Source organism: Panthera tigris, chromosome E1, assembly GCF_018350195.1.
Source record: "Panthera tigris isolate Pti1 chromosome E1, P.tigris_Pti1_mat1.1, whole genome shotgun sequence".
Classification (NCBI taxonomy): domain Eukaryota; kingdom Metazoa; phylum Chordata; class Mammalia; order Carnivora; family Felidae; genus Panthera; species Panthera tigris.
Window position 1 is genome coordinate 32,419,101 of NC_056673.1, and position 25,111 is coordinate 32,444,211.

Below are 25,111 nucleotides of genomic sequence, written 5' to 3' on the forward strand. Positions count from 1 at the left end.
TTAGTGGGCTTTGAAAAACTCAGTACTGGATTACAACCCAAAGAATACATAGATATATATAAGTCCAAAGCAATATAAACAATGGATACATTAATAACCGCAGGAAGGATGTTCTTCACAGAAGTATTCCTGATAATATTTGTAAACATACTCCTCTTTAGGTAGTGTGCCTTCATGCCCCTCAACTTGCCTGTTGACTTTAAATGAACAGGGTATGGAAAAAGAAAAATGGTTACTTTACAGTAAAGACACTTGGTAAACACTATCTCAGCCAGGTGATCCAGGTTAACACCATCAGTGATAAGCCATGTTGTTACCATGTCCTGCCCGGTATGACATGATGGCAAGGGCACTTCCCCTCTGGGGTACACTTTCGAAAAATCTATAAGCCCAGACTAATCATGAGAAAACATCAGAGAAACCAAAATTGGGAAACATTCTAACACGACCTGACAAGAGTTCTTCAGATTTTTCAAGGACTTGAAAAAATAAAACAGAAAAGACAGAGAAACACTCACAGACTGGAGAAGACTCCGGAAACATGGTAACCAAATGCAATGTGGTATCCTCAGTTAGATCCTGGAACAGAAAAATGATCTTAGTGAGAACACTGGTGAAAGGCGAATCAAGTGTGTAGTTGAGTTAATAATATTGTAAAACTGTTGAATTCTTCACTTTGAAAATGTACCATGGACTATATAACGTCAACGTCAGGGGAAGGCTACGTGAAGAGTACACAGACACTCTATACTATCTTGGCAAGTTTTCTGTAAGTTTAAAATTATTCTAAACTAAAAAGATATTTAAAAGTTAGTACATTTCTTCAGTTTTTTTTCCCTGCAAATACTCTTTTCAAACAAAAGAAATATTTATTTTCCATGCGATTGGCCACTTATAATCTCATATGTGTTTTAATATTATTAAAAATTTTCATAAAAGTATTTAATGGGAGCATAACATCCTAGTATATGAACAGTTTAATTTACTCAATTATTTCAATATCACTAAATATGGAGGTCTTTGTAATTTTTTCATCATCACACGTCATTCTGTGATGAAAACATTTTGAGCAGAAGTCTTCATTTGCCATTTGGTTTCTTTATTTAGACAAATATTTCTTCAAGTGAGAGTGGTAAGCCAAAAAGAATATGAACTTTAAAAAGATGAAAAGGTTTCTGGTATATGTTATCAACTTCCTTTGCAGAGGGTTTATTGACTCATTTGAAGAGAAAAATAAGTGACAGCTAGAGAAAAATAGAGTATCAGGAACAAAAGGAGAGAATCAAATCTTAGGAAGCAGGAGTAAGAGAAAGTTGCATTCCCTTAGTGAGAGATGAAGTATTCCTGCCCAACAGATATTACAGACTTTGCAGAAAGATTAAATTCAGGGGTCCAATAGAAGTGAGGAAGTAAAACTACAATCAATTAAAAAAAATGTATTGTCTATTTATTTTTGAGAGTGAGACAGAAAGATAGAGCACGAGCTGGGAAGGGACAGAGAAGAGGGAGACACAGAATCAGAAGCAGGCTCCAGGCTCTGAGCTGTCAGCACAGAGCCTGACGCGGGGCTCGAACTCACCAACCACGAGATCATGATCTGAGCCAAAACCAAGAGTGAGACATTTAACTTACTGAGCCACCCAGGCATCCCACTAATAAATTTTAACTTGATAAATGAGCAATGTCTTGTAATACAAGTCGTTCATGACACTGAATGTCAAATGATCACAACTGAGTCAATGGTTCTTGAAATTTGCTATGATATACAAGTGCCTTCTATTACAAGCATGTTTCTGGAATGAATTATGCTCACAAAACCAAGGTTTCACTGTATATCGAATACAGAAGGACTGGCACCTGGATCCAGGTTCTCCCAGTTATGAGTTATAATTCAGATTGAGTCATAGCACTTCTCTCAGCTTCTGTTTCCTCAAATAACAGGAGACAGCATTAAAGCAGCTATCTTTGAAAATCTTTTCCTTTACATTTCCAGGCTGGTAATCACCAGTGATATGTTTTTGCTTCTAAACTTGTAGGGAAATATTTGATTAGCTATTCCTATGAAATGGAGAGGCTGACATGTGCGATTTCTACTAACTCTTTTTCTCATGTTTCCCCTTTGACTGTAGAGTTTGGAGGGTTACATACACTGCAGACTTCCAGTTAATATAAGGGACTGATCATTCTACCCATCTTCTCTCTGTGTGTTCAGTTGAAACACGCTATGCACTCCATTTGCTGTGGCTTCTCCACTGGATTGGCTACCCATCCCCTAGCTTAACAATCAATCATTGTATCTTATCTGTGATACCTTTATGAGATTATGAGACAAGCAATTACTTTTTCAGAGCATGGTATAAGCAGACTTTGGGCTTTATGCTAGGACCTAAGAATTTTCTAATTAGATTGAACTTACTTTAAATTAAACATTTTATGGGCTATTACATTTTGGAAAAATAAAATCCTAATTCTTTATGATGGATATGGAATAATATCACCTTCTACTATTTGACTTCAACGAAATACCATCACCACATACAAGTACCCTTCGTTTCCTCCACACATCCAATTCCAATGCTCTTTTCAATGGTCTGTCCAAATCTTCTGTTGCCCCGGGTTATTTTGTTTATTTTGTTGTTGTTTCTCTTGCCTTTTCTCCAAATTAATACAAATCTTGACTCCCTTTTATTTATTTTTTGATTTTGAAAGTAAAACTTAACCAGAGACTTGGTTTCTGTGTGCCCAGTAAGGGTGTGGTTATATAATAGATCATAGCTTCCAGAGTCATGAAGCCCTGGATTTGAATCTCAGGTATAACATTGCTAACTAAGGGACTTTGGGCAAGTTACACAACCTCACAGGACTGCACCATTCCTTCTGAAAAATAGGGCAAAAAAAAAAATTCCTTTGCAGGCTTGTTGTGTGGCTTCAATCAGATATTCACCATATTGTTCTAAAAAGTACTCAGTTTTATTTTTAACATTCCCTCCCTGGTTTGTTGATTTCCTAATAAAGTTATGGCTAAAGAAGTGATATTGGAAAGACTGAAACCTTTTGGGAAGTCAAGGGTCACAAGGTAGGCATAAATCAAACACTTGGTCCAGAGCTGGGGTTCAGTTTCTAAAAAACCTGCTAAATAAGTTTTGCCATGTTAAATCAGCCTTACTCTCCTGCCTTGTTGCTGTTTGCTTTAGTGATTTTTCCCCTGTCTTTACATAACACATTTTAGTTAGTTTCTTGTTGTTAATATTAGAAGTCCATTTCAATACCTTTGTTCTGTTAAAAACTAAGTTGACTATTGATGGGTCATTATTAAATGGACTGGGGGGTCTGCAGATTGCAGAGCACTCTATTTTTAAGCAGAGCTCTAAATTGCCAACCTTACAAGGAACATGTCATGTGGAAAGTGTAATTATAATCTTGTTTTGATAGATTCTAATGGAGTGTAATTACATATTGCGCACTTAGTGTTCTGACGTTAATCACATTCCCTTTTGCTAGAGGCTACTAAGTTCCCCCAAGTGGCCAAAGACAGTCTCTGGCTAAAAAACAGAATAGTTGCAAGTAGTAGATATTATGTTTACCTACTTTAAGGAATTCATTTTGATGCTACTCATAGGTGTTAGTCAGTCCTGAAGTTTGACTCGCCAAGAACTAAAATCTCTAAAATTTCCAAGTGGTCAAATAATATGATGATCACGGTTTTAGCGGTATATGAAACTCTGTGTGTTCTAATTCCAGCCGTGAGGATTATGGATTATGTTGTTCAAGGGCACACTTCCTGCTTACAGAGGGTGATTTTCTGTTTGAAGAGTAGACAGTGCTCTTTAAAACTGCAATGGTGGCAAACGGCCAAATCTTCACGGCCAGCAAGTTTAGTCTTTAAGTCTTCTCAGTCACAAACGACCATCTCCCTTGTCAAGAAATTAGAAAACCACAAATTATGGAAAGAGCCTAAATGTCCATCCACTGACGAATGGATAAAGATGTGGTTTATATATACAATGGAATACTACTTGGCAATGAGAAAGAATGAAATCTTGCCATTTGCAGCAACGTGGATGGAACTGGAGGGTATTATGCTAAGTGAAGTAAGTCAGGCAGAGAAAGATACCATATGTTTTCACTCATATGTGGATCTTGAGAAACTTAACAGAAGACCATGGGTGGGGGGAGTTAGAGGAAGGAGGCAAATCATAAGAAACTCTTAAATACTGAGAACAAACAGAGTTGATGGGGGATGGGGGAGAAGGGAAACTGGGTCATGAGCAGAGAGGAGGGCACTTGTTGGGATGAGCAAAAGGTGTTGTATGGAAACCAATTTGACAATAAATTATATTAAAAAAATGAAAACCACAAAAGATTCTGCTTTTTGAAATTGTTTTATTTCCTTGTGTTTGAGACAGCTAGCTAAGGTTGCTGATGAAGTCATGCCTTTGACAGTTCCCTATATACTTTTGGTACTCATTTTCTGTTCTTGCTCGGTTTTTATAACAATATATTAGTAGAAAAGTAAAATTAATGAAAAAAATGCAAAACAAGTAACAGGTGAGGAGATACTATTTACACTACCACAAAATGCCTACAAATTGTCAAGAAATAGCTAAAATATCCAAAAGAAAAATGAGCAAAGAATGAAAATAGACAATTGACAGAGAAGAAAACCTGATGGTCGGTATGCAAATAAGATAGTCAAATGCAGTATTGATCAGGGGCCTACAAATTAAAGTACCAATGAGATATCACTTTTACCCACCAGAATAACAATTTTTTTAAAAGTGAAATAAGATCTATTGCTGGTAAGGATATGAAGAAAAGTATTCTTTCATGAATTTCTTTTGGAAATACAAATGTTAAATCATTTTTACAAAAGTATGAAACAACACTTATTAAAATTAAAAATATCTTTAACTCCAATAGTCTCACTCCTAGAAATCTATCCTAAAGTGATAAAGGCCCTAGACAAAGGTTTTACGTATATGTGTGTTTCTTAAAGCAATGTCCATAGTGGAAATAATGACCATGAACAAATGACTGTCAAAATGAAAGTGGCTGAATAAACTATGTACAGCCACAATACTGAATATCATATAGACATGAAAAAGAAAACAAAATAAAGTTATATCATTTGACATGGATCAATTTCTTTTAGTTATTATTGAATAAACAATATAAAACACAAATAATTATAATATTCCACTTAAAATAAATTTTAAAATAAATATACACATTTACACAGGCCATTATGTATATTATATTTTCGCCATTATATATGAGTAGGAATATTTGTAAAATGTACAACTATTTAAAAAAATTTTAATGTCTATTTCTTCTTGAGAGAGAGAGAGTGTACAAGTGGGGGAGGGGCAGAGAGAGAGAGAGGGAGACACAAAATATGAAGCAGGGTCCAGGCTCTTAGCTGTCAGCACAGAGCCCAGTGTGGGGCTTGAACCCACGAACCATGAGATCATGACCTGAGCTGAAGTTGGACGCTTAACTGAGCTACCCAGGTACCCCAAAATGTACAACTGTTGACAGTATTTGTATATGGTGAAATGAATTGGGAGCAGAGTATAGAAAAAAGCAAGACTGAACACCAGATTTGTGTTTGTGTGTGTGTGTGTGTGTGTGTGTGTGTGTGTGATTTAGTGGTGAAAACTCTACTTTTACTTTTTTTTTTATTATGAAATTTATTGTCAAATTGGTTTCCATACAACACCTAGTGCTCATCCCAACAGGTGCCCTCCTCAATACCCATCACCCACCCACCCCTCCCTTCCACCCCCATAAACCCTCAGTTTGTTCTTAGTTTTTAGAAGTCTCTTATGTTTTGGCTCCCTCCTTCTCTAACTATTTTTTCCCCTCCCCCATGGTCTTCTGTTAAGTTTCTCAGAATCCACATAGGAGTGAAAACATATGGAATCTGTCCTTCTCTGTATGACTTATTTCACTTAGCATAACACTCTCCAGTTCCATCCATGTTCCTACAAAAGGCCATATTTCATTCTTTCTCATTGCCATGTAGTATTCCATTGTGTATATAAACCACAATTTCTTTATCCATTCATCAGTGGATGGACATTTGGGCTCTTTCCATAGTTTAGCTATTGTTGAGAGTGCTGCTATAAACATTGGGGTACAAGTGCCCCTATGCATCAGTACTCCTGTATCCTTTGGGAAAATTCCTAGCAGTGCTACTGCTGGGTCATAGGGTAGGTCTATTTTTAATTTTTTGAGGAACCTCCACCCTGTTTTCCAGAGTGGCTGCACCAGTTTGCATTCCCACCAACAGTGCAAGAGGGTTCCTGTTTCTCCACAACACCAGATTTTTAAAATAGGCTGTCTGTGGGGTCAGGTAAGGGGAGGCAGAAGTGGGTAGAGGAGAGGAAAAGAAGGAAGTGTAGAGTAGATAAAGAAAAAATACTACAATCATATAAAAAGAATGCGTAAAACGCTCTTTATGTAAATAATGCATATGCTAGTGCATACACATTTACCAAAATTTAAAAAAAGAGGAGTTAACCAATATCTATTGACATGATGTGTATATGGTATATTCTTGAGTTAATGAAAATAAGTAATTCAAAATTCAAGACAGTGGTTGTCTTTTGGGAGCACTGTGGCTTTGAGTGGGGATAAGAGATAAGGAATGTAATTAAAGAAGGGTGCCTATGGTCTCTAAAACTTCTAACAGTTGTTACAACATTATTCATTTTAATACCTTATGTATACATGCTACATAATCCTTTGTCTATACGAAATGTATATTTCACATGTAATATTAAACTGCAATTTTACATGTGATATAAAATAAGCAGCTAAGGGATGTATATACATGATTTTTTAAATAAAAACAAATAAATGGAAACCAAACTTCTTAAAACACACACACACACACACACACACACCCCACACACACAGAGTTTCAGAAGCTACATGTATTCCAGGCTTCTAGTTAACATGCAATTCAAAAGCACTGAAAAGTTGTGGGAGGAGTCTGGCAAGGGTTTTAATAATGAATGTAGTTTGGGAAGGAAGTAGAACGGGATTTAGTGAAGGGAAAGAAATGTTGTTTTGACTTTGTACACCTTGGTATTGCATTATCTCCTTTGTGAACAAGCATTATTTATATTCGTATTACAATTTGGAAGAATAAAACAATTTTAAGAGAGAGCATTAAAAAAAGAGGGGCGCCTGGGTGGTTCAGTCGGTTAAGCGTCCAACTTCGGCTCAGGTCATGATCTCGCGGTCCGTGAGTTCAAGCCCCGCATCGGGATCTGTGCTGACAGCTCAGAGCCTGGAGCCTGTTTCAGATTCTGTGTCTCCCTCTTTCTCTGACCCTCCCCTGTTCATGCTCTCTCTCTCTCTCTCTCAAAAATAAATAAACATTAAAAAAAGTTAAAAAAAAATTAAAGAAAAATAAAAAAATAAAAAAGGAAGCATGCAATTGGGAAGATGGGATTGATATACAGTTAGCTTAAATTATTTTTCAACCTTTAATTTCAGCTCAGAAATCTTCTCCCCTCTTTCTGGATTATAGGGTAGTTTGACTAATGAATGGATAAAGAAATTGTGACATATACATATAATGGAATATTACTCAGCCATCAAAAAGAATGGCATCTTGCCATTTGCAATGGTGTGCATGTAGCTAGAATGTATTATACAAGCGAAAGAAGTCATTCAGAGAGACAAACACCGTATGATTTCACTCATGTGTGGAATTTAAGAAGCAAAACAGATGAACACATGTGGGGGGGGGGAGAGAAGAGAGGGAAACAAACCACAAGAGACACTTAACAATAGAGAATAAACTGATGGCTGATGGAGCAAGGTGAGTGGGAGATGGGCTAGATGGGTGATGGGCACTGGGGAGGGCGCTTGTGATAAGCACTGGGTGATGTATGTGATAAGTCACTAAATTCTACTCCTGAAACCAATATTGCACTGTATGTTAACTAAAATTTAAATTAAAAAAAAAAAGAAAATCTCCTCTTTTTGACAGCCTTCCTTGTATTTTCCCTCTTTTCCTCAGATCAGTATAGATTATCCCTTATCATGCACTCACTGCTGTGAATCAATGTGATTATTAGAATTTTAATAACCTGTTTCCTTCACTAGAGGTGGGATTCCAGTGTTTTATATCTTACTTGTTCCTAGCTTCTAGTATAACGCCAGAGTCCTGCAGGAACACAATAAATTCCTAAGGAGTCTCATATCACTTATAAATCAGTAGATTTGCTATTTTTGGAATCAGTCCAATTAACCCTATTCCATCCACAAGCAACATCCTTAAATCTGACCAGTAATCAATGGAACCAATCTGGAATATAAAATGTCAGACTGGTGACTAGGTCTTAAAAGCTAAAAATACATTCCCAATAATTAGAAAAAAAAACATGAAAATAAATAATCCCTGCTGAACATCATAGTGAGTTATATATGGAGATAAAACATGGATATGCATCATAACATGCATAGGCTATGTCAAATATGCTTCTCAGATATGTTAATATCATTATATATAAAATGATAATTTCAGCAAACCTTTTTGTGCTTACCACATAACAGATATTTTTCTAAATTATTACTATCTCATTCAATTCAGTGCACTATTATCTTGATTTGACAGGTAAGGAAACCTAGGCAATGACAGGGTAACTAACTTGTTAAAGATCACTCAGCCAGAAAATACTGAAATTCAGAATTTAGTTCAGGTAGTCTCAGAGTCTGTCCTACTTCTATAAAGGACAAATGGATTTTAAAGGTTTAAAAAAATACTCTTTAGGGGCACCTGGGTGGCTCAATCAGTTAAATGTCCCACTCAATTTCAGCTCAGGTCATGATCTCACAGTTCTTGGGTTTGAGCCCCGCACCAGATTTTGCACTGACAGCATGGAGCCTGTTTGAGATTCTCTCTCTCTGCCCCTCTTTCACTTGTGTTCTCTCTCAAAATAAAGAAATAAACATTAAAACTATTACTCTTTAGTTTTCCTCCATGCATAAAAAAACTTAATTTATAAAATATCTTAAACATTTCTATATACAACATCTCAAAAGATTTATGTTAATTGGAAAAAAAAATCCATCACTCTCATAAATTGAATAAAGTCAGAGGGTTTTTTTTTGTGTGTTTAACATTTTAAGAAATCTCTGCATCCAATGTGGAGCTCGAACTTAACCCCGAGATCAAGAGTCTCGTGCTCCTCGACTGAGCCAGCCAGGTGCCTCAAGGCAAAGAGTTTTTTAATTGAAAGTGTTTTTAAGAATTCATCTTATGTAAATTTTCCCTCAAACTAGTATTTTTGTCTATGGCCTCCCTCTCTGATATCATCAGTCACTACTCAAAAGAGTTCCAGTCAAGGCACTTGGACCTGACCTCCCCACCCCATGTTCAATGTCATCTTTGTATTCTGATCATTTTATTTTATAAAAAGTTTACCGGCAGAAATACAAACACTTCTTAAAATAGCTTTTGAGCACGTTAGCCTATTTGTCCTACTTTTGTATATGCATTTGCCCTTTCCTTAGGCCAGGTCTTTGAAGCACAGGAAACAGGTAAAAACAAGTCTCTGACAATAACCCATGTTTCAGGTTGTCCATTCACTTGCCCATCTTACCCTCTGCTCTTTGTTCTTCTCTCCTCAGCTCCTTGAACTGCTGATTTGCTGTCCCATGCCTAGTCTCAAAAGATGATTGGGCACTTTAGAATTCCAGTAATTAATTTCTAGATCTTGAGTTAATTACATTATGCTTATGCTAAGTGTTTCTAGACTGCATTTCCTCAGGTGGTTAAAGTGTATATTGTAGTTTTCAAACACTTCAGCATAAAGATCACACTTTTCTGAATGTGGTCTTTTTCAGAAACCTTCAAATTCAGAGCCACGGAGAACACAGTTTTCCATGCAGAGCCTGACCAGTGCAGTGCAGAGGGGATGGCTGTCTCCCTTCCTTACAGACAGAATTGACAGAGAAGACCTGTTACACTGCTGCCTCACAGAGGGTGCTGTCAGTGTTACCTTCATTTTCTGTTAATTCATCACATTCTATTACCTGCTCTTTTGTTAAGTAATAATCTCTATGCCCAACATGGGCCTCAAACTCACAACCCTGAGGTCAAGACTCCCATGCTCTACTGACTGAGCCAGCCAGGTGCCCCTGTATTAACTGCTTTTTTTTTTTTTTTAAACTTTTTAATGTTTATTTATTTTTTAGAGAGAGAGAAAGAGCACAAGTGGGGAAAGGGCAGAGAGAGAGAAGGAAACAGAGAATCCAAAGCAGGCTCCACAGCCTGAGCTGCCAGCACAGATCCCAACGCAGGGCTTGAACTCACAAACCACGAGATCATGACCTGAGCCAAAGTTGGTCGCTAACTGACTGAGCCACCCAGGCGCCCCTATATTACCTGCTTTTAAGCCAAGTCTGTTCCAGCTTCTTCCTAGACAGCTGATAATTTTTCAAGGAACAAATTGAAATATATTATAATAAACTCTTCCAAATCTTTTCTCAGTTACACCAGATAATAAATATTGAGATCTCCGATTGTCATTATATGTCGTAGGTGTTTCTTATACTGCACAGAAAGCATCTGTGTGTTTGATAAGCTTGCCTCTGTGTTCCCTCATGTCACTGATAAGCAGGTTGACTGGGATGCAAATAGAACTCACTAAGGGTGATTGTTCAGGCTACTTACTTATGTCATTTTTTATTCATTTATTCATTCATTCACTTATTCATTTGGTATACATTTTTTTGAAAGCCAGTTATGTATGAGAGATTGTGTTATGCTCTAGGAACATAAATAAATAGAAAATAAGTCCCATATCCCCAAGGAATTCACAAATCAATGGGATACAAACAAATGAACAAAATATTATGATATGCATAGAAAGTAACTAAGACAGTACAAAATAGACATTTCTAGAGAGAAGAGATTGATCATGTTTTTCTCTTTCTGGCAACTTAGTACCTGACATAGAGAAAGCACTAAATGCATATTTTATGAAGGAACATCTACTGTCCTTAATAATAAAAAAAGTCATTTGATTAGGGAATTTTCTTCTACAGTAACAACTCTAAATCCCTCACAATTTTTGAACAAAGGTAAACAAATATTCCTACCAGATCTGATAAGGCATGTGCCATCCTTTTGCTGAAAACTGCTGTTAAAATATCATAAACCACGGTCAAGTAAACCAAATTTAGTTTTAAATACCTACTGTGTGTTCCAGGTATCACCATTCAATTTCCTCCTTTCTTTGCCAAATGAATGTCTGGCACAATGTTTTTAACTGGGAAAAGTTAAACCACCACCCATGCTCCAAGATTTTTACACTTGTATCCCCAATTTCAAAACAATTAAGGATACATTCCCGTAAGTTCTTTTACTTGTTGTGTCCAAGAATTATTTCTTCACACTTGGAATCCGTCAGGACTTTTTAAATACAAACAACAGAAACCAACTTTGACTGATTTAGGAATAAAATGATTCATTAAAATGATAGTGGGTGCATTACCAATTGAGGGGACAGCTTTAGAACCAAGCTTTGCAAATGGACACAGCAGTGGAGGCCAGGTATCAAAAGCAAGAGTGAAAGAAGGGCTAGCACCCCCTGCCGGAGGGTGGACCCATCCCAAAACTTGTACCAAGCAATGCCACTGGACACTTGAATTTGTTCTGCCATCGGTACCCCTAGAAGCTCAAGATGTTGCTGCTTCTACCCAACAAAACCCTCAGTAGAATGGACCCATCTGATTGGCCAAACCTGAGTCATGTGCCTACATAAATAGGCACATCTTAGTGTCAGGAGGCCAGGATACATGCAGTCCCTTCCACCCACAAGGGCTTATAATAGAAGGATCCTTCAAACATGAAGGTGTTGGGGTTCAAATGCTGGATAGTCCAAGGTGGGGAAAGCAAAAGAAAAACGTCCGTGACCCACCTGCACTGAGTGAAGTACATAACAGAGAAAAAAGATTATAATCCTTGGCAAAAAAAATACCAGAACAAAACATGGAACAGAACATTCCAGAACAAAAGTATACTCCCTGGTTATGCCAGGTGTATATATAACCAATATTGCATCTCTCTCTCTCTCTCTCCAAAGAGTATTCCTACACATCACTAGAATATCTTCACACACAAAACACATTCCCTTAAATCTTATAATTCTTGTGAATTTTCTGTGTGTTGTGGAAAGTTGCGGAGCCTTCTATGGCTTCTATGGGAAGAGGTATATATTTGTGTATGAGCAAGTATTCCATTTTCATTGCAGATAATACAGAAGGCACAATTTTGCAAATAGGAGAAAAAAATGACATGGTTCTGCCGCACCCAAACAACCAGCAATGACTCTCCTTTTATTTATTTAGTTAGTTATTTTTTTAGTGTTTATTTTATTTTTGAGAGAGAGAGAGAGAGAGAGAGAGCACGAGAGAGACAGACAGAGAGGGAAACAAACAATCCGAAGCAGGCTCCAGGCTCCAAGCTGTTAGCAGAGCCCGATAGGGGCTCGAACCTATGAACTGTGAGATCCTGACCTGAGCTGAATTTGGATGCTCACGTGACTTAGCCACCCTGGTGCCCCTGACTGTCCTTTTAGATGTGTATGTCCATGCATTTATTGTGCTTCTATAGTCATAATACAAAGTTTGTATGCATTTGTGTGTAAGTTTATGGTTTATAGCATCATACAATATATTGCTTTAATCTTGAGTTTCTAAATTAAAAAATTAACTGAGAAAACATTCTTAATGTTGAAATTTCTGCACTGCTTCTATATGAATAGATTATTTCTCCTTTTCTTTTCATTCTCTGTCATTTTTTTTAATTGCCTACTCTTGAAATATTTTAATTTGCCTCTGCCTCCTCAGGAAAAGAAAGTCTTTTCAATATTTTCATCTTGTATGATTTTTGCTTACTGTCTCTGGACATTTTTATTTTCTTGAGAAGTATTACTCAAAATCAGGTAAGAAGACCAGTTGGCATTTTCACATAATTGGCAAGTTCCTCAGGCAAGAAGACAAATATAACACATCCCCTGCAGGTTGCTGAAACATTTCCCTCAGTGTTTATACCTCCAAGGTATTGAGATGGGCTCTCAACCTTCTTGTTAACCAACAGCAAACCCTTCCTATCACTGCTGCAGGGAGAAGCTGGGTTTTGACACCTTGAACCCTTTTGAATTTCTAGGAGGCTGGACTTTCTGGAAAATTCTGCTTTCCCTCCCTTCTCTACTCTTCTCTCACTAGTTACCTGTTAATATGAAAAGAGAACGGGTTGGTTCAAGAACAGTGGTTTATACTCTAGTAGGATGAGGTTTCTGAGATGGCATGGACAGAGCAGAATGAGAGCAGGTGCCAGTATCAGACAGATCTAAGCTTCAATCCCAATGCTTTCACTCCATAGTTGTGTTGCAGTCAGTGTGTTACTCACATTAGTTGAGCCTCCATGTTCTCGTCTGCAAAATGGGAATAATAATATAGACCGCACTGGCTTGTTGTATGTACATGGCTGACCCCATAAGCAGTAATTCATTAGCAGTAGTCCAAACTATGTTGACATCTACTGAATCCATAGAAACTCACCCATGAATATTTTAAAAATTCTCTTACCTTTTGCTCATTTTTTAGCTTGTCGTATTTACTGTGGGTTCTCCTATATAGCCAATTAAAAAAACTGAAAACAATAATTATTTTATTTTGCCCTATGTGGAGGATGCATACAATATACTGAACTGAAACCAACACCCTCCCACCAAGTTTTGCTTACACAATAACCTTTCAAAATATTAGCTCCTTCTCTCCACAAATAGGACATTGAGGATTTGGGTTTTTCTTTTTTTCAATTTTTTTTAACTTAAGCAGCATACTGTTTCATAACCCCTGCAACTTATTAATAGCTTTTGTTTGTATAATGTTTTTTGTGTAAAGTCTCATTTCATGCCAGTGCATTATCTCTGCTTTGTATGTTTCTAACTACAGATTTCCTCTTTTTTCCATAAGTTGGTTAATGAGAAATGGCTTCCTTACATATCTTTGTTGGTTCCAAATAGATGTCTTTATTTAACATTTAACATATGTGTAAAAGTAAATGCAATTAAATTTTTTTTCACCAAAGTTAATATTAAGGACATAAAAACTACTTCCAGAGGAAATGAACTAACATCCCTACATAATTAATTCCTGTGATCACAGGAATATCAACTGGCAGAGCCAAAATTCAAACCCAGAGCAGTGTGATTTGAAAATCTCTCCTTTCTCTATACTTCATGTTAGTTGTTATTGGACAGTATATTAAAACAAAATGCCCTCCATAAACTAAGTTAGGGCAAAACATCGTTACATAATTTTCACATCATTGTAACATAAAAAATACCTACCTTAGAATTTGATGATATGTGGGGCACCTGGGTGGCTCAGCCGGTTAAGCAGCCAGATCTTGATTTAGGCTGCGGTCATGACCTTGGAGTTCATGAGATAAAGCCCCATGCAGGCGGCGTGCTATCCTCGGTGCTGACAGCACAGAGCCTGCCTGGATCCTCTCTCTCTCTCTCTCTCTCTCTCTCTCTCTCTCTCTCTCCCTCCCTGTTTGTCTCTGCCCCTCCCCTACTCTCTTTCTCTTTCTAAATAAATAAATAAACTTAAAAAAAGAATTTGATGATATGTATCAAAAGTCTTTAAGTCTTTCAAACATACACATCCTTTGATAGTTATCCTGGTGAAAATATTAATTAAATGTAACCGTAAATACTTACCCACAGTAATCTCAGAGTTGTTCGTAATACCTCAGGAGGTAATTTCAGCCCTGGATCTCAGCACTTTTCCACTTTCCATCACAGTGCCTCAACATGCTTGCCCTATCTACTTGGCTATTTATGCTCACATATTTAGTGTCTTTTCCTTGACTTTTTGTGAGGGCTTGACCTCATCAGTAAGGGCACACTGGGACAACTCTGCGAAGAAGAGCTGTGTATAAGAAGTGACAGAGGTGATGTTGGAAAAGTTCCTGTGACTAAAATGTAAATCTGATGCTACTCTAATGCCTAAAACTTTTATTGACTTCCAATCAAGTATGGATCAAGATCCTTGCTTATCTAGACCTGCCTATCTATTTAACTCTGTGGAATACCACCTCTCTTGTTTTCTGAGCCCCAGCTCTATTGAACTATCAATTCTTTTTTTTTAATGTTTAATTATTTACTTTGAGAGAACATGAGAATGAGCATGAGTGGGGGAGGGGCAGAGAGACAGAGAAGGAGGGAGAGAGAGAATCCCACGCAGGTTCCACACTCTGTGGGGCTGGGTCTCAGAAGCCATGAGATCATGACCGGGGTTGAAATCAAGAGATGGTCACTTAACCAACTGAACTGCCCATGCACCTCCAGCACCATCAATTTTTAAGATGTTCCCTCCACTCCAGGATAATTGCAAGTGCTGTCTTCTACCCCAGAAAACTTCCAACATCTGCACTACTTTGATAATGCTTGCTTATTCTTCAGTTTTCAACCTAGGAGCAAATTCCTGGAGAAGCCTCTCTAAATGTGAATTGCAGATGACCAAATATTTCAGGTAAACAAATACTTCAGGTATTTTAATACAATATTGTCCCTGATATCGCATATGATGTCTTGTCTTCGGGACTGTGTCTCAGATTAGAATAGATCTTCCTTGTAATTACTGGTGTTTAGCAATTTCACTTTGAATTTTTAGCCATTATCATAGTATATAGTCATGTATTTACACAATTATTATCTCTTTCTCCCTACTACTTTGCAAGCTCCATAAGGAAAAGACTATGTCTGCTTTGACCACCATACTATCCTATGTACTGGCACAATAAAGGAAGAATACAGAAGTTCAGTGAATATTCTAAGAACAAATGAAAAAATTAATGTAATAAAAATACATATGTAAAGGTGAAATTGCAAGCTAATAGTGAAATATTTTTAATGGGATGAAAGAGTACATCTTGAATACCTTTAGTCATTATTAATAGTTTAGTTATTTTAGTTATTATTATTATATTAAACACTTGTTGAGTATTCTATTTCAGATACTAATGAATTTGAATTGCAAGAGGTACTTTGCAAACATCATTTCCTTTAATCATCATGACAACCCTCTATGATGTAGTACTTATTAACACGGCCTCATAACATTAGAACACAAAGAATTAGAGAAGAAAAGCCATTTTTAACAGTCACAAAGCTAGCATGTTGCAATCTGGATTAGAACCTTTGAGTCCAACTCCAAAGCTGGTGTATTAATAAATGTGCTATATACGCATCGTACTCAGATATATTTTTGCAAGAAGTGGTGCTTAACTAGGTTTCCCTACATAGAGCAACAGAAACTTCATTTTTAATACATATATAAATACTATCCAACAAAAGTAGGAGTGTCTGTGTGTATGTGCGTGTGTGCACATATGGTTGCACAGAATTAAGTTTTGTTTTGTTGACTTTAGAATTTTACAGAAGTTGGGGTGCCTGGGTGGCTCAGTCGGTTAAGCGTCTGACTTCGGCTTAGGTCATGATCTCATGGTTTGTGGGTTGGAGCCCTGTGTCAGGCTCTGTGCTGACAGCTCAGAGCCTGGAACCTGCTTTGGATTCTGTGTCTCCCTCTCTCTCTGCCCCTCCCCTGCTCGTGCTCTGTGTCTCTCTCTTTCAAAATAAATAAACATGAAAAAATTTAAATAAAAGAATTTTACGGAAGCTGTCCAGAGCACTTGTTAAGAATAACTGTAGTCAGGGGCGCCTGGGTGGCTCAGTCGGTTAAGTGTCAGACTCTGGCTCAGGTCATGATCTCGCGGTCTGTGAGTTCGAGCCCCGCGTCAGGCTCTGTGCTGACAGAGCCTGGAGCCTGTTTCAGATTCTGTGTCTCCTTCTCTCTATGACCCTCCCCCGTTCATGCTCTGTCTCCTCTGTCTCAAAAATAAATAAACGTTAAAAAATAATTAAAAAAAAAAAGAATAACTGTAGTCAGGGGCACCTGGGTGGCTCAGTCAGTTGACCATCCGACTTTAGCTCAGGTCATGATCTTGTACTCTGTTGAGTTCCAGCCCTTTGTAGGGCCCTGTGTTGACAGCTCAGAGCCTGGAGCCTGCTTTGGATTGAATACCTACCTCTCTCTCTGCCCCTCCCCTGCTTGTACTCTGTCTTTCTCTCTCTCAAAAAATAAAATTTAAAAAAACATTTAAAAACTTTAGAAAAAGAATAATTGTAGTCATAATCTCCAAAAACATTATATGCATACATACATGCATACATATATGTGGATACATATACATACACACACTGGAATATCTGCCCCAGGAAAGGATGACTTTGTAAACTTACTAAGTACCAACATAGTTATGACTCTTGATAACACATTAGGAAAAGCCATTTGCAACTAAATAGACTTTGGGTTTCACAGACTTCCTTTCTCTCTTAATTTAAGCACAGCCTATGATTTCCGATACAAATTTCCTAACACAAATTAATTTGTTACCAACAACTCAATATTATGTTAACTGTTTTTTTTTTCCTGCTACATATCTTGTGGGAAAAAGATTATTCCAGATTATTTATACATTGGCTATTAAAAGAAAGAGATATAACCATTTACCTAGTGAGGAAAAGCAGAGCTCACTACATATGCCTTAAAGTTTGTTTCATGTTAATTAAAGCCACATGAAGCAACATGCATTTCCTAAGATGAATGGTTACTAGTAGATTTGCACTCCCTAAGACATGAGACGTAGTTAAGGTTATGATCTGGAAATAAGGCAGTCCATGATAATGAAGCTCAAAGATCCCCTGTTGGGCTACACTGTATCTTGGAATTGATGTGGAATATTATTTGCCTAAGTGTACACATGGCATTTATTTAAAGCAATAATAAATAATAGATTCAGAGTTCATCTGTGGGAAAAATGCCAATTTTTTTCTATGAGTATTTAGTGCATCCTGATACTAAAAGGATTTAAACGTGTTATTTTATTAAGACTTGGTCTCTTGCCAAATGAGAGTAATTTTAGCTTAGTTTGAATAAATCTTACCACATAGTTATTTAATTATGAAGGAGATGTTAAAAAAAATATAAGCGATCACAAACTTCTCACTGAGGTGAGGGAACTAAGCTAGTTAAAACCATCTCTCTAATTAAAAGAGAACGTCCTGAAGGGTTTCACAGAGAACAGCAATTCATACAGAGTTCTCTTTCTGTATTTGGGTGCCTTATGGTTTTCATTCAAGGTGACAGTACGTTCTGGATGCTGTATAAGATACGGAATTAAGAATGTCTAATAAATATGAATTTTGCAGTATTGAGGCTCATAATAAAATTATTATCATTTATGTGAGCATCTATACAAGAATGAATTCTTATAGTCACAGGATAGAAGCTTGATTCTCAGAGGTCAACTGCAGAAAGGCATTAATCTACCCTCTGGTTCCCTTTGCCATCCGTGAAGAGATAGAGAAAACCTTTGGTTTGGAAATAGATCTGAGAAAAAAGAAGCATAGCTTGAGTATCTTTTGAACTTCCCTCAAAAATGATTAAAGATGAGAAAAATCTTAAAATTGGGGTAAAACAAAACAAAACAAACAACAAAAAAAGAATGTAAACATCTTACGCTAGGAGGCAATAGTTTGGTTGAAATTAGTTGCCTGGTGCCATTTATTTTGCAAGGGGTCATCTCCATAGCAAGCTGGGACCTGCCCCTTCTGGGGGAAAAGAATCTTAAGGCTGCCATCAGCTGTGAATTAGATTATAGAGGCATCAATCTTATTAAATACTAAGAGAAAATTCTAGTTAATACTAGAATTTCAACACACCAACATTCTCCACTTTTTCTGGGAAAGATTGTTAGATTCGGTATGGCTCAAAAGTTACCATCGAGCTAGGAAGCAGTAAAGTGGTTAAGAATTCGGCTTACACTGCAAAATGTTAGCACTGTAAAGTATTCCGGAAGTGACATCATTGCCCAGGTGTATAAACATTGGCGATTTTAGGCCCCTGCAGGTAAATAATTACTACACAATGAGCCAAATTATTTTTTTAGATACGTAAGCACAAACACCCCTTAGCTGGGAATTTAATGAGTCAGTTCTGATATTGGTAATGGTCCACAAATGATGTATTTTAGGCAAAATCTTAAGTTTGAAAGATGAGAGATAAATTTCTGCTCTGGAAGTTCATTAGGATTGCACCAGCTTGGGAATTAGAAAACATGGCATGGCTTATACCTTGTTTGTTTACAGAGCATTGCATATATTTGTGTATTTCACTTATCATCTGCTTTTTAAGGTACATGTGAAATATAAGGGGAAAATGTATGTATTGGTTACATTATTAGTTATGTTACTAATTAAATTATCTATACTAAACTACCAGTTGAAAGTCAGTGTGATGAGTAGATTCAGTGGGAGTTCATAGGAAAGAAATGTAATTCAAAGTAATGATGTCAGGAAATTTACCAAAAGAATGTACATTTATTTATTTATTAAATTTATTTATTTTGAGAGAGAGGGAGAATGAGCCGGGGAGGGGCAGAGAGAGAGGGGAACAGAGGATCCAAAGCAGGCTCTGTGCTGAGAGCAGAGAGTCCAGTGCAGGGCTCAGACTTATAAAACGTGAAATCATGACCCAGGCCAAAGTTGGACACTTAACTGAGTGAGCCACCCAGGTGTTCCCAAGAGAATGTACATTTAATTATGGATTGAAAAACAAAACCCAAAAACCTTTTAAGAAGATTTAACATGAATCAGCAAGGGAAAGAGTACAGGCAAAGTCAGAGAAAGGGAAATCTAATGAAATGCATGCAGAAGAATATGGCTGAACCCAAACCCAATATTATCCATGTTATGGACTGAATGTTGTGGTTCCTCCCTCAAAATTCATATGTTGAAACCGTTCCCCTCAGTGTGATAGTGTGGGGAGGTCAGGTCTTTGTAAATTAATTAGGATTAGCTGAAGTCATGAGGGCGGAACCTTCGGGAATGGGATTAGTGCCCCTGTAAGAATCCCAAGAGAGAGCCTGCTTCTCTCTGCTCTCTGCCATTAGAGGATACAAGGAGAAAATGGCCACCTGTAATGTGAAAGAAGGCTGTCACCACAACCCAATCGTGCTGGCGCCCTGCTCTTGGATTTCCAGCCTCCAGAACTGTGAGAAAAACATTTGTTTTTTAAAGCCACCCAGTCTGTGGTATCCTTTCATAGCCTGAATGGACCAAGACAATCCAAGAGTTCTTGATATCTATGAATAGTATTTTGTTGAGGGTAACTTTTTGCATGTTATTTAGCTTCTCTTTGTAGATGTTAGCATTTTTTGCTTACTGATTATATTGGCAGAAAAGGTAGATTACAAATTTTTAAAAACAGAAGACATGTATTGTATAACAAAGATATACACATTTGTGCATGAACTCCTATTTTCTCTATTGATTCAAAAGCAAATCTTCATTAGTGATGACTAATGATGCGGGTGCATTGCGTAAGTGATGTATCTGTTTATTCTTTTCTTTGATATTGGTAATTTTGAATTTATATATTTATCATAGAGTGGCTGTGCCTTTATATGCTATGAGGTGTTTCTTCTTTTGCCTTTCAGCTAAAGTGAAATATCTGTAACTATTTTCAGCATTACTTCTCTTATCTGTCACATCCCAAAATGTTTAGCTTTATGTGGGCAGTTTTCTGCCCTTGTGTTCTGAATATATTTTTTAAACTTACAAATGAATATCTATTGGAGCTTATAAAAGCAACAAACATGGTGTCATTATTATACAGTAAAAACTCAGAATATAGTTCACTGACTGCTTCCAATAATGCAATAGACTATACTTAGGGCAAAAGTTCTTCCTTAAAGGAAGAATCTTGTCGCATTAAAGTATCTTAAGTGTGTGTGTGTGTGTGTGTGTGTGTGTGGTGTGAATTCATGTATTTTTTTATCAAAATCATTAAGGATAATATATTCTTTGAACATTTATTTACTTATTCATTTTAGTTATGAAAGTACTTGATACATATTAGTACAACAGTCACCCCTTATCTGTGGGAGGTATGTTCCAAGACCCCCCAAAAGGATGACCCTGGGTATTACTGAACCTTACATATACTCTATTGTTTCCTGTATATATATATATATATATATATATATTCCTATATATATATATACCTATGATAAAGTTTAATTTATACATTAGGCACAGTCAGAGATTAACACCAATAACTAATAATAAAATAGAACAACTGTAACAATATACTATGATCAAAGTTATGTGAATGTGGTCTCTTTCTCTCTTTAAAAATATCTTCCTACACTATACTCACCATTCTTGTGATGGTGGGGATGAGATGATGCCTATGTGATGTGAGGAAGTGAGGTAAATGACATAGGCATTGTGACATAGCGTTAGGGTGCTATGGACCTTCTGACAATTCGTCAGAAGCATTATCATGTGCTTCCAGACCCTGGTTGACCATGGAAAGCAAAACCATCCATAAGGGAGGGGGGACTACTATATTTGTTCCAGTGCATATGAGGCACTGTGGGAAGGTTAGAAATAAAAAGGTGAGTGAACAAAAGTTGCTATTCTGAAGGAGCTACATGCAATTATTTGGCAGTTGACCTGATTCCGGGTTGAAAAGTTCTTGCCTATGTCAGGATCCTATTCCTGCCTGGTTGAAATAAATTCAGAGCACATTTTTCATAATTGCAGCATAAGTGACAGCTTCCAACCTTCTTGAAAACAAAGCCAAACTCTTTATACTGGCAAGCAAAAGAGTGATGATGTGGCAGATAGGGGAATCACAGAGGGCCCGAGAAAGATTTATATTGCTTTTTACTAAATTTGGATAAAAGTTCAATAGGAATTAAACTCTTTTCCTCTAAGCACACTGTGGGGAATTATGAAAGACAAGGCTAAGCTATGCTGAACGTGGCAGCTTATTTATTGTTTTATAGATTTCTATTCGGAGAAGGACACAACCAGTAATGCACTTGCCGCTGTTTCTCATCTATTTTGTCTTATTTCTGCTTGTGCAGATCCCACTGCATGTATCCTATCGAATTTGAGTTTTATGGTCCTTCAGATTTAGTGGGAATTTGAAAAACAAATTAAGTTGTACTTTTCAGCTCCAAACCAACACAGAGGGAACGTATTAGGAGTTTGATACAAATGACCTACCCTATTTGGAAAATTATCTTTTATTATAGGTCAATGGTGTTCAACCAAGGTTGATTCTATCTCCCAGGGGCCATTTGGCATTGTCTGGAGACATTTTGCTCGTCACAACTGGAGGATGTTGCTGGCATCTAGTGGGTAGAAGCCTGGGATGCTATTAAACATCCTCCAGGGCACAGACTAGTTGTTTCCCAACAAAGCATTATCCACCCCACTGTCAATAGTGACAAATGAAGAAACTGACATAGATAAGGCCTCCAATAGGCAAACAAGTGCATCACCTCTTCTGTTGAGTCAGTTTGAAAATGGACAGCTTCCCCCCACCCCTTTCTTTCACTTTTTATTAATTCTTCCTCTTTAGTTGTGGGCTGTTTATACAGACTACTTGCAAATCTAGAATAAATGTAGAGTAAGAGGAGACACTGACTTATGGTGATAAAAGGTACAATATTAACAGCAATACTTCTAAAATCAGATGGCTGAGGTTGAGATCCAGATCTCGCTGGATGTTGTGACCATGATAATAGTACATTCCTGTATCTCAGTTCTCTTTTCTTTTAAAATGTCTGCTATAAAATGCATCCCATTGGGTTTTGTAAAAATTAATTGAAACAGGACCATGATGGAATAACTTGTAGCAGACCACCCTCATCAAGAACAACTAGAAAAACTGAATAAAAATGTACTTTTTGAACGTATTGGAAAGCTGCCAAATGAGTCCGAGGTTGAAGGGCCAAGATCTCTGAGAGAAAGAAGTTTATTAAAGAATTCTCTATGCTGATTTTCTCTCCTGGATAGTCAGTGACTTAATTACAGAATAGCAGAAGATTCAGAATCCAGGCAAAAAACTGGCAGACCTTTTGATAATGTCACAAGACTAGGAAGGTAGAAATTGGAATCTGGGGCTTTCAAGGCAGGGAGGACTTGAAGGAAGTGAGGCAGAAGACGGAGGGCAGGCACTCTAAGCTTTGCCCATGGAGGCATCTGCCATTTGTAAGATGTAGCGTGAGGGCTTTAAGAGATCCTGCAGAAAGGAGCTGAAAGCCTAAACAGAAGTTTTAATAGCCTTGTGCTCCTACAGAGAGAAAAAGTGGAGCTCAGGACCTGACCCGGAGGAGGGATTAGAGTAGGTTAAATACTTCTTAAAGGCTGTACCCTACCAACAAGGTGAGCAAGAGTTGAACCGAACCTCATAAGGTCAGTGGCTGCAGCTCAAAGCAGAATTTTGGAGCCTGTGCTAGATGTGGGGAGCACGCATGTAGGGGAGCAGTAGCAACCCAGAGAAGCCTTTCAAAGACCTCGTGAATGAGGGGGTACCCGCACAGGATTAAAGACAACTGCACAGCCCAGCACTGACGTCGGAGCCCCATGGGGTGAGGGGAAGGGTACCTATAAAAGTAGGAGAGTCAACTGTAGTCCAGAGGTACTGGAGCCAAAGCAAAGTGAGAAGGGTACCACGCAGATCAGAGCATCAGCGTCTGAGGAGTGTGAGAAGCTTCTTCACTGGGAGGTAGTGGTGGACACAGACATGTGTTGAAAACAACGGTGGAGGGCTGATCAGTTAAGTAAACTGAAGGCAATGTCAGCCAGGTTTCTTACTGTCAGAGAAAGGAATTATAAAAATGGGAAGGGGGGCAGCCCCTGGGTGGCTCAGTCGGTTGAATGACTGATGATTTTGGCTCAAGTCACGATCTCATGGTTCATGACAAATAAATAAACTTAAAAAAGTGGGAAAATCTGAAAGACTCCTGTGGTGTTAAATTATAATTGGAAGTATTAAATTGTAATTGGTGTGAACTCATAGTTCATATCAATGTGTGTGTGTGTGTGTGTGTGTGAGGGTGTGTGTTTCTGAGTAATATGCATGTGTGTATGTATAGATGTATATATTTATAAGGGTATGAGAAAATATCCATTATATCTACATATATATTATACATTTTATATTCATACATATATATATAATGTACACGTTTTTAGACACATATATTTATATGTGTATAAATGTGTGAGAAAATATGTATATATACATATGTAGGCATATCTATATCTATATTTTCTATCTCTGTCCTAATGAATCAAACAAACAAATAAAAAACCCAGTAAAAAGAGCCACCAGAGGGAAGGGAAACAACACTGTACCTCAACGAAGCAACAATAAATCTGATAGATTCTCTACAGAAACAATGCAACACAAAGGACAATTAAATGATATATTTAAAATTCTAAAAATTTAGAATCACAAAGTATGTAAATAACGCCACCTTTTTCAAAAGAAATCATGGCCCAGAGTTTTTCTCTTGATCTGGCAACAAATATCCTTCACTCATTAAAGTTCACTTTGAGTCAATATTATATTTGACACTTAGTACTTCATGCTACATGGAATCAGAAAAAATATAACTTTTAATGATACTATTTGCAGTAGCATTAAAATTCGAACACCCAGAATTAGTAAAATGTGTGTACATTGTACCTTAATGTATACGAAACTGTTACACAGAAATCTACATTAGTTACTTTCAGTAATTTCCTCCTTTCAGGGGGAAATAGTTGTAAACAAACTGTGGTATAAATCATGTCCACAGATTTAAGATGCAATATTGTAAAGATGTTAATATCCCCTGTTTCTTTATAGATTCACTGAAAACCCTTCAAAGTCCTAGCACTGTTAATTTGTCATTACTGACAAGCTGATTCTAAAATTTTACCATAAAGGGCCAAGAACTGAAAATATCATCTTGAAAATGAACAAAACTAAAAGGTTTGCATGAGCAGGTATTGACACTTATTTATAAAACAACAACAGTGACAGTAGTTTTGGCACAGGAATAGACAAATCAATAGAATAATGTTCAGAAACAGAACACACATAAGCAATCACTTGATTTGTGACTAATACAAAAGTGTAGGATATAGAAAGAATGACCTTTGAAATA

General features: G+C 37.1%; 1 long non-coding RNA gene across 4 annotated transcripts in view; it reads right to left on the reverse strand.

Annotated features, from left to right (window-relative positions):
* Positions 1 to 21,347, reverse strand: part of LOC102969376 — a 167,359-nt gene extending 146,012 nt beyond the window's left edge. For 3 of the 4 annotated variants that reach the window (XR_006211179.1, XR_006211178.1, XR_006211177.1), the window contains exons 1-2: positions 9,621 to 9,949; positions 519 to 579 (exon numbers count right to left, since the gene is read on the reverse strand). This is a non-coding gene — a long non-coding RNA (uncharacterized LOC102969376). Of the gene's footprint in view, positions 1 to 518; positions 580 to 9,620; positions 9,950 to 21,318 lie in introns of those variants that run through there. The other variant, XR_006211180.1, reaches the window with a different exon arrangement.
* Positions 21,348 to 25,111: the final 3,764 nt, after the last annotated feature.